The sequence below is a fragment of the Tachyglossus aculeatus genome, unplaced genomic scaffold (genome assembly GCF_015852505.1).
Source record: "Tachyglossus aculeatus isolate mTacAcu1 unplaced genomic scaffold, mTacAcu1.pri scaffold_92_arrow_ctg1, whole genome shotgun sequence".
Classification (NCBI taxonomy): domain Eukaryota; kingdom Metazoa; phylum Chordata; class Mammalia; order Monotremata; family Tachyglossidae; genus Tachyglossus; species Tachyglossus aculeatus.
In genome coordinates this window covers 132,797-147,373 of record NW_024045098.1, presented here as the reverse complement: position 1 = coordinate 147,373, position 14,577 = coordinate 132,797, and the positions used below count along the sequence as shown (strand labels likewise).

At 46.2% G+C, this 14,577-nt stretch overlaps 1 pseudogene; it reads left to right on the top strand.

The window, feature by feature from the left end:
* Positions 1 to 377: 377 nt before the first annotated feature.
* On the top strand, positions 378 to 13,684 carry LOC119924289 (annotated as a pseudogene).
* Positions 13,685 to 14,577: the final 893 nt, after the last annotated feature.

Below are 14,577 nucleotides of genomic sequence, written 5' to 3'. Positions count from 1 at the left end.
TTCAATACAGAGGGTAGTATTGAGAGTGTCTATTTGGTCATCAAGGGGAGATAGATTGAGTGTGGAAGCTAAGTGGTACATGGTGACTTGAGAAAATTGGATGGGGTCCAGGGATCAGAAGTCTCTGTGGAGGAGGTGTGTGGGAGCGGAGGCAATTGAGAAGGTTTTGGTCAGAGAGAGGGATTTCAGAGTTAGTGAAGGTAAGGCTTGTGCAGTGGTTAGAGATGATGAAATCGAGTGTGTGTCCAAGTTGGTGAGTGGGCAAGGTGGGGTGAAGCTATCTGTCAGTGGAGTTGCAGAGTATTAGAAGGCAGTCAGCAGAAGAGTTATGAGCAACATCTATGTAGATATTGAAGGCCCCAAGGATCAATGTGGGCATGGAGAATGAGAGATGGAATATGAAAAAGGAATCAAAATGGTTAAAGAAGCTGGAGGTGGGACCGGGGGTGGTAGATAACAATTACTAGGGTCTGGAGTGTGTGGTAGAGGCAGACGATATGGGCTTCAATGGAAGGGAAAGACAGGGATGGTGGAGGTGGAATGGTGCGAAAGCAGCACTGGGGCAAAAGAAGGAAGTCAACAACTCCTCCTTTCCCATTGAGTCTGGGGGAGTGGGAGAAGATGAGATCCCCTCTGGAGAGAGCAGCAGGGGAGACTGTGTCATCTGGGGAGAGCCAGGTTTCAGTGATGGTGAGGAGGAGGAATGACTGAATCAGGAACAGATCAAGGATTAAGGGAAATTTCCCCATGATGGAGCAGGGGTTCCACAGGTCAAACTTGGCTGAAGTTGGCTGACCAAAAACAGCTGCTTTTGGGGCCTACAATTTAACACACTTGGTAAATGCGAACTTCAATGAAGGTTCCTGAGGTGGTCTTTCTCCCAGAAGTAGCCAATTTCTGCATCCTGAACTCCTTAAGCTCCGGAATTCTTAGCAATCAATCAATCAATTGTATTTATTGAGCGTTTACTGTGTGCAGAGCACTGTACTAAGCCCTTGGGATGTACATGTTGCCAACATATAGAAACAGTCCCTAACCAAAGTGGGCTCACAGTCTAAAAGGCGGAGACAGACAACAAAACCAAACATACTAACAAAATTAAATAAATAGAATAGATATGTACAAGTAAAATAAATAAATAAATAAATAAATAGAGTAATAAATATGTACAAACATATACATACATTAGCAGTCCATGGGATTCAATCCTACAGTTTTTCCTCCCCATCTGAGGAACTATTCCTCCTCCTCTTGCTGGACTATTGCAAAGCAACTCCCAAAAGAGACAGAGTAGGGGCCCCACTCATCTTGGGCAAACCTTGTCACTCCCCGAGTTTGATTATTCCTGGACCACCTTGTCTGGTCCCCAAGCTCCCAGCAGCTTCTTTACCAAGTTCTCCTGAATCGACCTCCCCGACCCCGGTGCTAGGAGCTGAGCTTGTCCCTGAGCTCACACCACTCCTCAGGTCAGAAAGGGGAATGTGATTGTTTCTCTGTTCATGATGCTAGGTCCCTGTCCAGGGGACTCTGCAGCAGGCCCAGGCCTCAGGAAACCGATTCCAGGGGCTCAGGGATTGTCCCCAAACCATATGCAAAGTCTGCATATGTGACTTTGGTCTGCAAAGTCACAAGACACTTTCTGGCTGGTTCACGGATTATCCTCCCCTGCTCGGAGAGGACAACCACCTTGGCACTCCCAGGAGGTAAGTGGTGCTAGGCTCAGATCAACTGAGCTCTAGATATCACCTCCCCACCTTACTTCTCTAAATTCTCTGAGGGTTGGGTCTTGGAGTGCCTTCCCCCTTGCTGAGATTGAGTATAGCAATATTTGTTAAGCATTTAACTATGTGTCAGGTACTGTATTAAGCATTGGAAAAAACACACCATAATGAGTTCAGAAACAGTATGATGCAGGAATAAATGCAATAAAATAAATAGATGGGACTCACAGTATTAGAATGAGAGAGAATAGGTAATCTATCCCCATTTTAGATGTGGTAACTGAGGCCCAGAGAAAGTTACAATAATTTCCCAAGGTCTTCCATCAGGCAAGTGGCAGAGCAGAATTAGAACCTAGATTCTCTGACTCTCAGGGTCATGGGTCAAAGTCTTGTGGCTTTGCAGACTCTGGCATATGGTTTGGGGACAATCCCAGAGTCCCTGGATTCGGTTTCCAGAGCCACGGGCCTGCAGCAGAGTCCCCTGGACAGGGACACTCATCCACAGTGGCAGGATAGAATTTTTAGAGGTTCCCAAAGCCAAATAGGCCTCATTGTGCAGAAGCAATCAAAATATCCACCCACACTATGAGCAGTATCAGGAAGTGATTAGAAGCAGCATGGCCTAGAGGAGAGAACATGACCCTCTACCATTAGATTATGACCCTGACCCTGACCCTGATAATGAGATTATGCTGGTTCCCTCTTGTAACCCCTTTGAGCCCCCAGCTTCAAATAACCTTCTGGGGTATTCCAGGTCCATGGAAGGCCCATCTCAATCCTTAATATATTTGATAATAAACTCACTTTTATTTATTTATTTGTTTCTAAAATTAAGCAAATCCTACATTATAATGATCCCATCCTCATCTTTCCTTCACTTTGGACCTATGAGTGACTTAAACGGGTTTCAGCTCCTCTCTCTGTATTCATATACTCAGTGACTCCGGGCAGTGAGCAGTGTATGCCGGGAAATGGCAGTAGAGCTAGGTCTCGTGGAGGATAATTCTGGTTCCTACACTCTGCATGTTTTCAATGGACAGGCTGTAATTCAGAGTTCATGACCAACTTCCAGTATAAGAGGAGGGGATGTATCCACTCCACAGTCAAAGACCCAGCTAACTGACTATTCCTTTGAATTCTTATTTCCATTTTCAATAAGACAAGCCACCCATAAGGAGACATTTACAGAGGGTGCAGTCAGTTCTACTTCCTGCAAGCACAGATAATTATAGCATTACTCTTCTGAGAACACTTACACTTTTGAGAAGTAGTGTGGCCTAGTAGAGAGAACATGGGCCTGGGAGTCAGAGGATCTGGATTCTAATCACAACTCTGCCACCTGTTTGCTGTATGGCCTTGGGCAAGTCCCTCAAATTCCCTATGCCTCAGGTACCTCATCTGTAAAAAGGGGATTAATACTGTGAGCCACATGTGGGACATGGACTGTCAAACCCGATTAGCTTGTGTCTACTCCAGTGCTTAGTACAGAACCTGACACATAGTGCCTGGTGCTTTAAAAAAATTGTTGAAATCTCACCGAATTCCACTCTTCCAAATGATGATTTAGTCACAACTGTGATTTTCAACTGAACAGCTAATTTGTACTCAAGAATCCAGGGAACTCTAAAATTCCTCCTTTGGTGAGAAGCTGTGTGGATTAGAGGCAAAGGCACAGGCTTGGGTGTCAGAGGTCATGTTTTCTAACCCCCCTTCCACCACTTGTCCACTGTGTGACCTTGGGAAAGCCACTTAACTTCTCGTGCCTCAGTTACCTCATCTGTAAAATGGGGATTAAGTCTGCGAACCCCATTTGGGACAACCTGATTACCTTGTATCTACTCCAGCGCTTGGAAGAGTGCCTAGTACATAGTATGTGCTTAACAAATGCCATTATTATTATTATTATTATTATCATTTACAGCCGAGATCCAGTCTCTCTTTCTGTGCTCCACCAGGACCCCAGGGGCTCTCTTCAAGAGGAAACCGGGCAGAGAGAAAAGAAAACCTAGGTAACAAAAAGTCCATCTTTCCTTCAGTCTCTAATGCTAACAGACATTCTTGTTGGCTAAGTCTGCTTTGAGATAGAACCCAAGAGGCTGAATCACATCACGGTGAAACAGGAACTCCTTGTAGGCAAGGAATATGATTACCAACTCTGTTGTACGTTGTATTTTATTCTCCCAAGTGTTAAGTACTTAGTAGTACTCTGCACATAGTAAGCACTCAGTAAACACCACTGATTGATAGATTGAGTGACTGGATACAATCCAGTCCCTCAGCTGGACTCTAGCACTCCTGAGGAGTCTCTTCTTTCCATTCCTGCTCTGCAGGAGAAGAAAGTAGAAGGTGAGTTCACAAAGGGTCATTAGGTTATTAGGGTTTTTATACTTTTGGAATATATAAAGGAAATATCAGGATGGTAGAAATTCCCTCAGAATCTCTGTCTCTGAACATCCTGTTACCACTATCAGAGAGATGATTAATCTTAGTGGACTATCCATGTTCTTTATGGTCCTAATTGAGCTCACCCCTTCCTAAATATATCAATTAATGTGTACCCAGTGGGAAACCTGCAGAAACAAGCATTTTCCATTTGCCTACTCTTACCATATAGAAAAGTAACTCCTTATGCACCCTTTGTCTTTTTGTTGTTCAGAATTCATTGGTTGTCCCCTCCTCTGAGTGATGTGGGTTTTGATTATTCAAAAAAACTTGTGAATGCCCAGTTCACACCCTCCTTGGTTTCTTAGGCCTCAGGTTGCATTTTTTTCAGGCTGACTGTCCTGATCTTTCCTCTAAAGTAGCTCCCCCTTCGCCATGCTTCATTTATTCCAGCTCTACTCTGTCCTTCCTTAAACTCCATGAAACAGTCCAGATGAAGGTATAAGTAACATGGTTTAAAATATTTCCATAGGTATGCCTTTTGTTAAGAAATCCTCTAGACTGTAAGCTCTTCATGGACAGGGAATGTGCCTGTTATATTATTATTTTGTACAATAAAATTATGATTGAATAATTGATTGATAGCAATATTTGTTAATCGTTTTACTTTGTGTCAGGTACTGTATTAAGCATTGGGTAAAACACAACACAATAAATTCAGAAACAGTCGTAGTCCCATATGGGACTATTGTCTATCTAGCCACCGACCTCTTGTCCATATCCTACCTCTGGCCTGAAACGCCCTTCCTCATCATATCAGACAGATAACTGCTTTCCCCCCACTTCAAAGCCTTACTGTAGCCTTCCCTGACTGAACTCTCCTCTCCTCTTCTCCCACCCCCTTCTATGCAGCTCATACTTGCTTCTTCATTCATCCACTCTCCCTTCCCAACAGCATATATGTATATCCTATATCTATCTGTAATTTATTCATTTATCTATTCATTTATATTAATGTCTGTCTCCCCCTCTAGACTGTGATCTCATTGTGGGCAAGGAATATAGTTGATGTTATATTGTACTCTCCCAAGCACTTGGTACAGTGCTTTGCACAGGGTAAGCACTCATTAAATATGATGAAGGAATAAATAAAATAAAATAAATACATGGGACTCACAGTATTAGAATGAGAGAGAATAGGTAATCTATCCCAATTTCAAATGAGGTAACTGAGGCACAGAGAAACTTACAAGAATTTCCCAGGGTCATCCAACAGACAAATGGCAGAGTCAGAATTAGAACCTAGATTAACTCACTCTCAGGGTCATGTTGTCTCCTGTAGGCCATGCTGCTTCTAATCACTTCCAGATGTGTGGGGGTGGGTGGCCCAGGGTGTGGGTGGATATTTTGATTTCTTCTGCACGACAAACCCTATTTAGGTTTGGGAACCTCTTAAAAATTCTATCCTGCTGTTGTGGATGAGTGAGGAGTGATGATGTGTGCTTCTTGTGTGCTTCTTGAGTGTTTGAGAGCACATTTTGTGAGATTGTGCCGTGTCATGCACATGAGTTTGTGTGAGAGGGTGAAAGATCACCTGTTAAAGTGAGTATGAGAGAATACATGGCTACAACTGGATGAGCAAAGGAGAGCTGGTTTTGGTGAAGGGGAGTTTGTGATGGAGTGTGGGACAGAGAGAGAGAGTAAAAGGAATAGTGTATTTCTGAGGAGAGTGGGTGTATACTTCATGTATGTGTCTCTATTATCTGTCTCTTTTCTCTGGGTCTTTCCGTTTCCTGCCTTTTTTTCTATGCTCTAAACGTAGTCCCACAGCCATGCTCCATAGAAGCCCTAAAGAATCAATCAATTAATTGTATTCGGGCAGAGTAGTCTACTAAGCACTTGAGAGACCACAATGCATAAAAGTAGGTATAGATGACCCATGACCACAAAAAGGTTACAGACTGGAGCGGAAGGCAGATATTAAAATAAATTGCAGAGGGATATGTGCAGAAGTGAGAAATTGACCTCTTTTGCAAGGGCTGCTACTAGGGGTGAAGTGTTGCCTTCCCTAACCCTGTCAGTATATTCCCCTGCTTTGTATGGACAATAGAGCCAATGGTGACAAAGAAGGCAGCAGCATCAACCCATAGTGGGGTTGAAAGGGAATCACTTACCTGCCTCCCCATCCTTCCTGACTCTAATTCTATTGCCTGTGTCCGCTGTTTTTGATGAACTACTCTCTCCTCAAATCCCTGTCCCCTTCCAATATCCTCAATGCCCCACCTCTGATATCTCTTGCCCCTAACAAACCCGCCACATATGTAACTGATAAAATTGAAACCTGTCAAGTGCGATCTCCCTACAATTTCCCCCACAGGTCTCCAGTCCTTCCTCCTCCTGTCCACCTTCAACTTTCCCAGATTTCCCAGCAGTATGTCCAGAGATCTCCTGCCTCCTTTCAAACTTTACCCCTTCCACCTGCACCCCTACCCCATCCCTTCACACTTTATCAAAGCACTTGCCCCCTCTCATCTCCCATCACTGACCATCATCTTTAACCATTCATTTTCCAGTGGCTTCTTCCCCACTCCTTTCAAACACGCTCATGTGTCCCCTATCCTAACAAACACTCTCCCTTTAGCCCATGGTTCCTTATAGTAATCTCCCCACCTCCCTCCTCCAAATCCTCTCCAAACTCCTTGAGCAAGTTGTTTACACCCGATGTCTCATTCATTCATTCATTCATTCATTCAATTGTATTTCTTGAGTGCTTACTGTGTGCAGAGCACTGTACTAAGCGCTTGGAAAGTGCATTTCGGAAACAGAGACAATCCCTACCCAACAAGGGGTTCACAGTCTCCTCCAATTCTTTCCTTGACCTGCTCCTATCTGGTGTCTTCCTCTTCATTCCATGAAAACTGTTCTCTCTAAGGTTACCAATCACCTCTAGTCCATCCTAATCCTTATCTACATCTCAGCTGCCTTCAACACTGTAGACCACTGCCTTCTCATGGAAACATTATACAACCATGGCTTCACTGACATTATCCTCCCCTGGTTTTCCTCCTGTCTCTCTGCCCACCTTTTTTCAGACTCCTTTGTAGGTTCCTCCTCTACTTCCCACCCCCTTACTATTGGGGTTCTGAAAGGCTCAGTTCTGAGTCCACTTCTCTTCTCTAACTTAACTTAGACTTAATACTTCCAAAAGAGAGCTCCTCATATACACTCCCAGACCCTGTCCTCTCCCTGACTTTCCCATTCCAGTAGACAGAACCACCATCCTCCCAGTTTTAGAAGTCTGTAACCTAGGCATTATCCTTGACTCATCTCACTCATTTCATTCATTCGTTCATTCAGTCATATTTATTGAGCACTTACAGTGTGCAGAGCACTGTACTAAGCACTTGGGAGAGTACAATATAACAATAAACTGATTCATTTCCTGCCTACAACAAGCTTATAGTATAAATTCTGTAGTCACTCAACCCATCTATGCATTCTGTCACCAGGTCTTGTCATCCACCTTCACAACATTGCTCAAATATACCTTTTCCTCTCCATCCAAACTGCTACTAAGCAGAACCAATTATTTATCTTGGCTTAGTGAATATAACACGGGTCTGAGAGTAAGAAGTACCTGGGTTTTAATCCTGACTCCACCACTTTTCTGCTGTGCGACCTTGGGCAAGTACATTTCTTCACTTTTCTGTGCCTCAGTGTCCCAGGGTGCCCCTGGGGTACCGGCCATCTCAAGGTCAAATGCTATCTCACAGCCACCTGAGCCAGCAGGCAAAACTTGGAAGTGAATGTGGGATACTGCCCCCATAAGCAAAACTGTTAGATTGACAGCCCAAGCCGGGAATAGAGAAGGTGTCCCTTGCTCCCTTGCCAATCAAATTAGGTATGGAGGAGGGGGGAGGGCAGAGATTGGATAAACTGAGGCCAGAAGCTGGAATGGCCTAGGAGCACAGGTGATAATAACCTGTGGCCTCTGGCCCTCTATGCAGAGGATTGAGACTTGCAGCAGATGGCTGCAGGGCGCCTCTGCCCAGAGCATCAGAAGCCCGCTCTTCATGCACCAAGTGAAGAGCCGTGGGATGGGGGACTGTCCATCCCACTGGCTCATGGGGCTGGAAGCCAGGCGCTTCGCCATGGGTATGTAACGAATTAATGGATTCCTCCCAATTGGAAAATACTCGTGGGAGGGAGCTAGGCGTTTCCCCATGGGTGTGTAACTCAAGTGGATTCCTCCCGAGTGGAAAGTACAAATAGGTGAAAGCTAGCCGTTTCGTGCTAACTGTAAGGGAATTCTGCCTGGGTGGGACCTGTGGGTTCTGTCATGCGCCAGTAATGTATACGTGTGCTCCTCCCATGAGGGAAGTTCTAATATTACTAATTGATTGAAATCCTTCCGAAAGGGAAGTTTAATCCATTCCTCCTAAACAATTAACTAATTCAATTCTCCTCGCAGAATGAATTTTATATAAAACTCAGGGTTTTCATCCCCGGCCTCTCTCTCTCTCACCGTGTGAATTACCAAATGAACCCATCCCCGGGTGACAGGTGACACTCAGTTATCTTGTCTTTAAAATGGGGATTAAGACTGTACCATATGGGACAGGGGCTATGTCCAACCTGATTACCTTGTATCTACTCCTTCACTTAGAACAGTGCTTGATAAATAGTAAGTATTTAACAAATACCATTATTATTATTATTATTATTATTATTATTATTATTATTATTATTATCTTGTCTTGACTACTGCCATCAGCCCCCTTGCTGACCTCCTTCCTAGCCTATCTCTCCCCAGTCCAGTACATACGTCACTCATATCATATCATTTTTCTACAAAAACATTCAGTCCGTGTTTCCCCACTCCTCAAGAACCTCCAATGGTTGCTCATCCACCTCCGCATCAAAGGAAAACATCTTTCTATCAGCTTTGAAGCACTCAATCAGCTTACCCCCTCCTACACTACCTCACTCATTTCCTACTACAACCTAATCATCTTGCTCCATCTTTAGCACCATCTTGCTCACTGTAGCTCAATCGAGTCTATCTCACTGACTATCCCTTGCCCATGTCCTCCTATTGATATGGATCTTCCTTTCCCTCCATATCTGACAGACCACCACTCTCGCCACATCTCCTCCAAGAGGCCTACCCCAATTACACCCTCTTTTCCCCTACTCCCTATCCCTCTGTATTACTTAGGAACTTGAATCGGTATTCTTTAAGTACTTTATATTCACTCCATCCTCCCCTCGACAACACTTATGTACATGCTTATAATGGGTTTTTTTTTGTATTAACACCCGTCTCCTCCTCTAGACTGACCTAATATGGTCTGGAAACGTGTCTACCAACTCTGTTTCATTGTACTCTCCCAAGTGCTTTGTGCAGTACTCTATACATAGTAAGCTCTCAAAAAATGCCATTGATGGATTCATTCATTAATTGAAAAGGTTCTCAATCCCTCCCTTCCATTTCGTATTCTGTCCTCACCTGCTCTCTGTTCTTCAGGCCCTACTCCATTTCCCCCAGATTTTCTCTTCGTCCCTCATCTACAAGGACTCTCCCACCCCCACACACAATCCCCGGGGCTCAGCTGCAGTCACCCAGAACCTTCTCCCTGGATTCCTCTCAACCAATCAATCAATGATATTTATTTATTGAGTGGCTTCCTTTGTGCAGGATACTGTGCTAAGGACTTGGGAAGGTACAATTCAGCAGAGTTGGTAAGTACGTTCCTTGCCTACAAGCTTACATTCCAGACTACCTTAAAGCTTACTCTCAACTCCCTGGGTTCTGTTTCTTCATCTTCATCCTCAACCTCATTCTTAAGCTCACTCCTATCAGTTTTCCAAATCTTGTAGAGACCAGATTCTCCCATAAGGACGAGAGGTTCCCAACATCAGTGTCCACAGAGAATTTGAAGGGGAGAAGTCAAGGTGAGTAGGGGGTGGTAAGAAGGTTAAGATACTGGGAATCATGAATTGTTAATGAAGGATGAAACTATTAAGCTCTCTGACACATACAGGAAGTGGGAGGGGACTATTTCCCCAAGGGATTCTGGGAACGAATAATATCTTCTGTTCAAGGGAGGGGTGTGGGATTTGTCTGTGGATGGGGTGCCAGGTTCCTGTCCTGCAGGATCAATAGTGGAGTAGCTGTTTGTGTATGGCCTCTTCCTCATGGCTGTCCAATCCATCCCCTACATCCACAGCCCCGTGCAGCATCACTGACCTTCACTCAGATACAACAACACTGGGGTCTCCCTTCTCACTGACTAGAAGAGAGTTTATCTCTGGGAGTCATGGCCAGGAGTAGGAGGGGGCTGGGGAGGGGCAGGAGTCAAGATGACCCCAGTCATCAGGGCCCAGGTAGCACAGGGCATGGCAGAGAGAAGGTGGGGACAGGATGGGTGGGGGCAAGAAATGAGTAGAGAAGCAGCATGGCTTAGTGGAAAGAGTCCAGGGAAGGGAGTCAGAGGACCTGTGTTCTAATCCTCGCTCCACCACTTGTTTGTTGTGTTACCTTGGGCAAGTCACTTCATTTCTCTGTGCCTCAGTTTCCTCATCTCTGAAGTGGGGATTGAATCCTACTCCTTCCATCTAAGACTGTGAGCTCTATGTGGGACAAGGACTGTATCTGACCTTAATTAACTTGTATCTACCCCAGCACTTGGAACAGTGCTTGTCACACAGTAAAGCCTTAAAAATACTATAAAAAATAAGTCATGTCTAACAGCCGGGCTTGTCAAAAGCTGCACTCCCTTATTCTATCCCTGTCCATCCTCTTTCCTCCAGTCTTGGTAGACCAGAGACAGGGAGCTGCAAAGGGGACAAGGTTGGGATCCTGTTCCTACCCTGTCCTTATCCTTGGAGCCCCGAGCAGAATCCTGAAGGAAAAGTCACCACCCAGACTACAAGCTTCACAGCAACTGAGCTCAGGCAGCTCTCTAGAGAGTAAGCCCAGGACCCCGGGGAACCGGTGATAGGCTGGCTGGCTAGGGTACGGAAAGGAGCAGCCGTCCAGGTGGACATCAGCCTAAATGAAAGCAGCCACCTAGATTTGGGGCCAGGGGTGGATGCGAACCACACTCACACTCAAGGTCGTACCCTTTGGACCCTCGCTGTACATCGGGCTCGGACAGTCCCCCTGAGTGAGCAGGGATGGGCTGGTACCCTCCTGTGGACTAACCCAACTGCATTGAACCCGCAACTTCTGATGCCTGGAATTGAACAACTTCCAAATGATAGGGAGAAAATTCTGAAATCTAACCCCTGGTCCCTTCCCACCCAATAGAGCCTACTTCGTGCAATAGTAATGGGTGCACCCCCAGGGTCAAGGTGCAGGCTGGTCCACCGTGTGAGGGATAGAGCTACAGGGGCACAAACCTGGAACATTGGCCAGTGTGCTCAACAGTGACTGGTCCCTATTCCAGTTCTCTGAGGTTTCCATTACCCGGCGTGTAGCTGCTATGATTGGGAAAAGCCTGGAGTTAAGGAGGGCAAGGCTAGCTCCATAAAATGCTAAAGGGGACCCCCACCGACCCCCACAGTCGGTCAGTTCAAGAAGACTGGACTCAGAACAAGTGGTCATATGGCGGTAGTTGAGGGAGCGGGGCTCTCCTATGGACAAGCTGGATGGGCTGCCCACCTATAACCTGAAACCGCTCATTCAGGAAGGTAGACCAGCGGCCCCAACCGCCACGGAGCAGGGAAAATAGAAGTGGGAATATAGCGGGCCCGGACGGCGGCCGTGGCTTTCTCACAGCCTGGGTGCTCCCCACAATGACTGTCCTGGCGAATGATCATCAGGAAGTCTCCCTTCTGGTAGGCACTGGGGCTCAGATATCTATGATTAGGAGGGATGCTTGGGTAGGGGGGCCAACCATCAATTACGGGAATGGTTGCTATAATTGAGGTCACTGGGGAATGGAAGACCCTCCCTTTAACCAAATCAAATTAGTTCTGACTAGTGGATAAGTGAAGCAGGAGGCCCTGGCATTGGGACCTGTGAACATCATAGGAATGGATGTGATCGCTCTATGAAGCTGCTTGGCCTGCTCATCATCTTGGCCCTGGAGTGCGGGGGAACCCATTGCAACATCTTCTAGAAGGCCTTGGCCCACTACAGCCGGGACCTGAACCTTTCGAGGTGTTGGATTTGTGGGCACGCCCCATTGAATGGAGGGGGGCTGTATCCCCTTATAGCGCATCCTTATGACAACTCCACCTGGTTCAATGCTACAGGGGCCTCCTCAACCCTGCACCCTCTACCCTCTCTCCGAACCAGCAAATGCCATCACGTACCTTATGGTGAGTGGGTGGATTGACCATGCCGTCTTCCCATTCTGCTTTCACAATACTGACACCAAATTCTGGACGGGCAACAGTTCCCATGTATATAATGCATCTAACCTTCAGGATGGGCAGGGAATCACGGCTGGGCCCCAAAAGGGGTGGATATCTGTTGTTATGGCCTGCTCACTACGAACGGGACCTTTGGTATTTGTGGCACCGCCCCCTTCGCCGTACCTGCCTATCTCATATGTGGCACCCGTGCCTATCAGTTGCACCCTTCTGGGTGGGGAGGACTTTTTTTCCCTCGGTTTTGTGCTCCCTGCTGTCCGCCAAACAGAGCCGCCCAGAAGGTCGAATCTGAAACCAACGGGGAGTGGTGGTGGGGGGGGACTCCAATCCAGAGACCGACCGTTTTTTCAGGATCATGTTTCCTGCATATGGGGTTGCACAGGTGGTTTGTGAAGTACTTAGCCTGGCTAAACTAGTTGAACAGATTACACCGCTGCCATTCTTCAGACCCTCAGGGACAAACAGAGAGACATCCGGACAACCATCCTGCAGAACAGGATGGCCCTTGACTTTCTCCTCCCCAGCCAAGGAGGGGTATGCAAACTAATGAGAAAGTAATGTTGTACCTTCATCTCGGACAGCTCTAGACACTTGGATGCAATTGTTGTTGATATGTACCATGAGTTTGACCAGTACCATGATGATGACACCAATGGAGGACTTTGGGACTGGTTCCAAGGACTCTTAAAAAGTTTGGAGAGCTCGCTATTTCATGAGTTGCAACTACCTTTGTTCCTGCCTGTGGGTTTACTGGGAGGATGCTGGTTACTATGTTGCCATTGCTCGGCCCTATCCATGCAGTTGTGATGAACGCTGCAGCCATCCCCGGCTCTTGCCTCTTTGTGCTACCTTAAGACCGTTGTAGTCCAACAGTCCCTCTCCCCACCTCCGGCCTGCACACCTTGAGGGCAGCACCTCCCGTCACCCCTGGCCAGCGGATGGGGCGCTGTCCTCTGCCCCGATCCACAGATCCATGTTCCTGGCTTCCATCACTAGTCAGGGAAGGATATCGGCCCATGCCGTCCAGGGAGGGACGGCGCTGGAAGGCACGGCCCCCAGCTCCACCCCACCACCATGCATCCCGGAGGGGACGCAGGGAGGGGTGGGGTCAGGTGGGCATAGAAGGCGAGGGCCAAGGTGTAGTATATGCCAAGGTGAACCTGAGCACCAACCATCTGAAGGTCAAATGCTATCTGTGACTTAACCTCTCTGGCTGGGGGTGGACGGGGCAGATAGATAGGTGTCCCTCAACTCCACATCAAACAGAAACTCTTTACCTTTCCTCTGCCTTAGGCCTTATTTCCTTAATTAATTTTTTTGTGTACAACTCCCAAATCCATATCTCTAATCCTGACTTCTTATTTAATCTGCAATCCTGCATTTCCTCTGACTGCCAACATATCTCCATTTGAATGTCCTGCTGGCACCTCGAAATGAACTAATATTGAGCTACAAATCTTCTCTCCTAAATATAATTCCCCTCCTAATTTTCCTATCTTTTTCAATATTATCACCATTCCCCACCCCTGAAAGTCCACAGCCTCTGGTTTAACCTGAACTCCTGTCTTTCAATTTTCACATCCAATATTCAGCGAAAGCCCTTTGGTTCTTTCCACACAATACCTCCTGCATCCACACTTTCCTCTCTATACAAACTACCATTTTTGTATAAGTTCTGATCGTATCATGAGTACACTGTAGTTTCCCTGCCTCTCCACTCTTCAGTCCATAGTACAAGATGCTGCAAGAAACATCTGCTTGAAATGCTACTCAACTCGTATTGCTCTGCTTCCCAACCCTCTTCCCTGGCTCCCTGTGTCAATCAGCATCAGTCAATCAATACTCTTTATTGAACATTTACTCTGTGTGGAGTACTGCATTAAACACTTGGGAGAAAACAAAAGAATTAGACATGATTCCTGCCCTCAAGAAACTTGCAATCCAGTGAGGGAGAAAGATATTAAAACAAATTACTTGAAGAGAAAAACATAGTTTAAAGATATGAACGTAAGTGTTTTGGGAAGGGATATGGGAGGGGTACGTAAATGCCTAGGTCACATGGAATAAATGAAGTATCAGTACATGGGAGGAA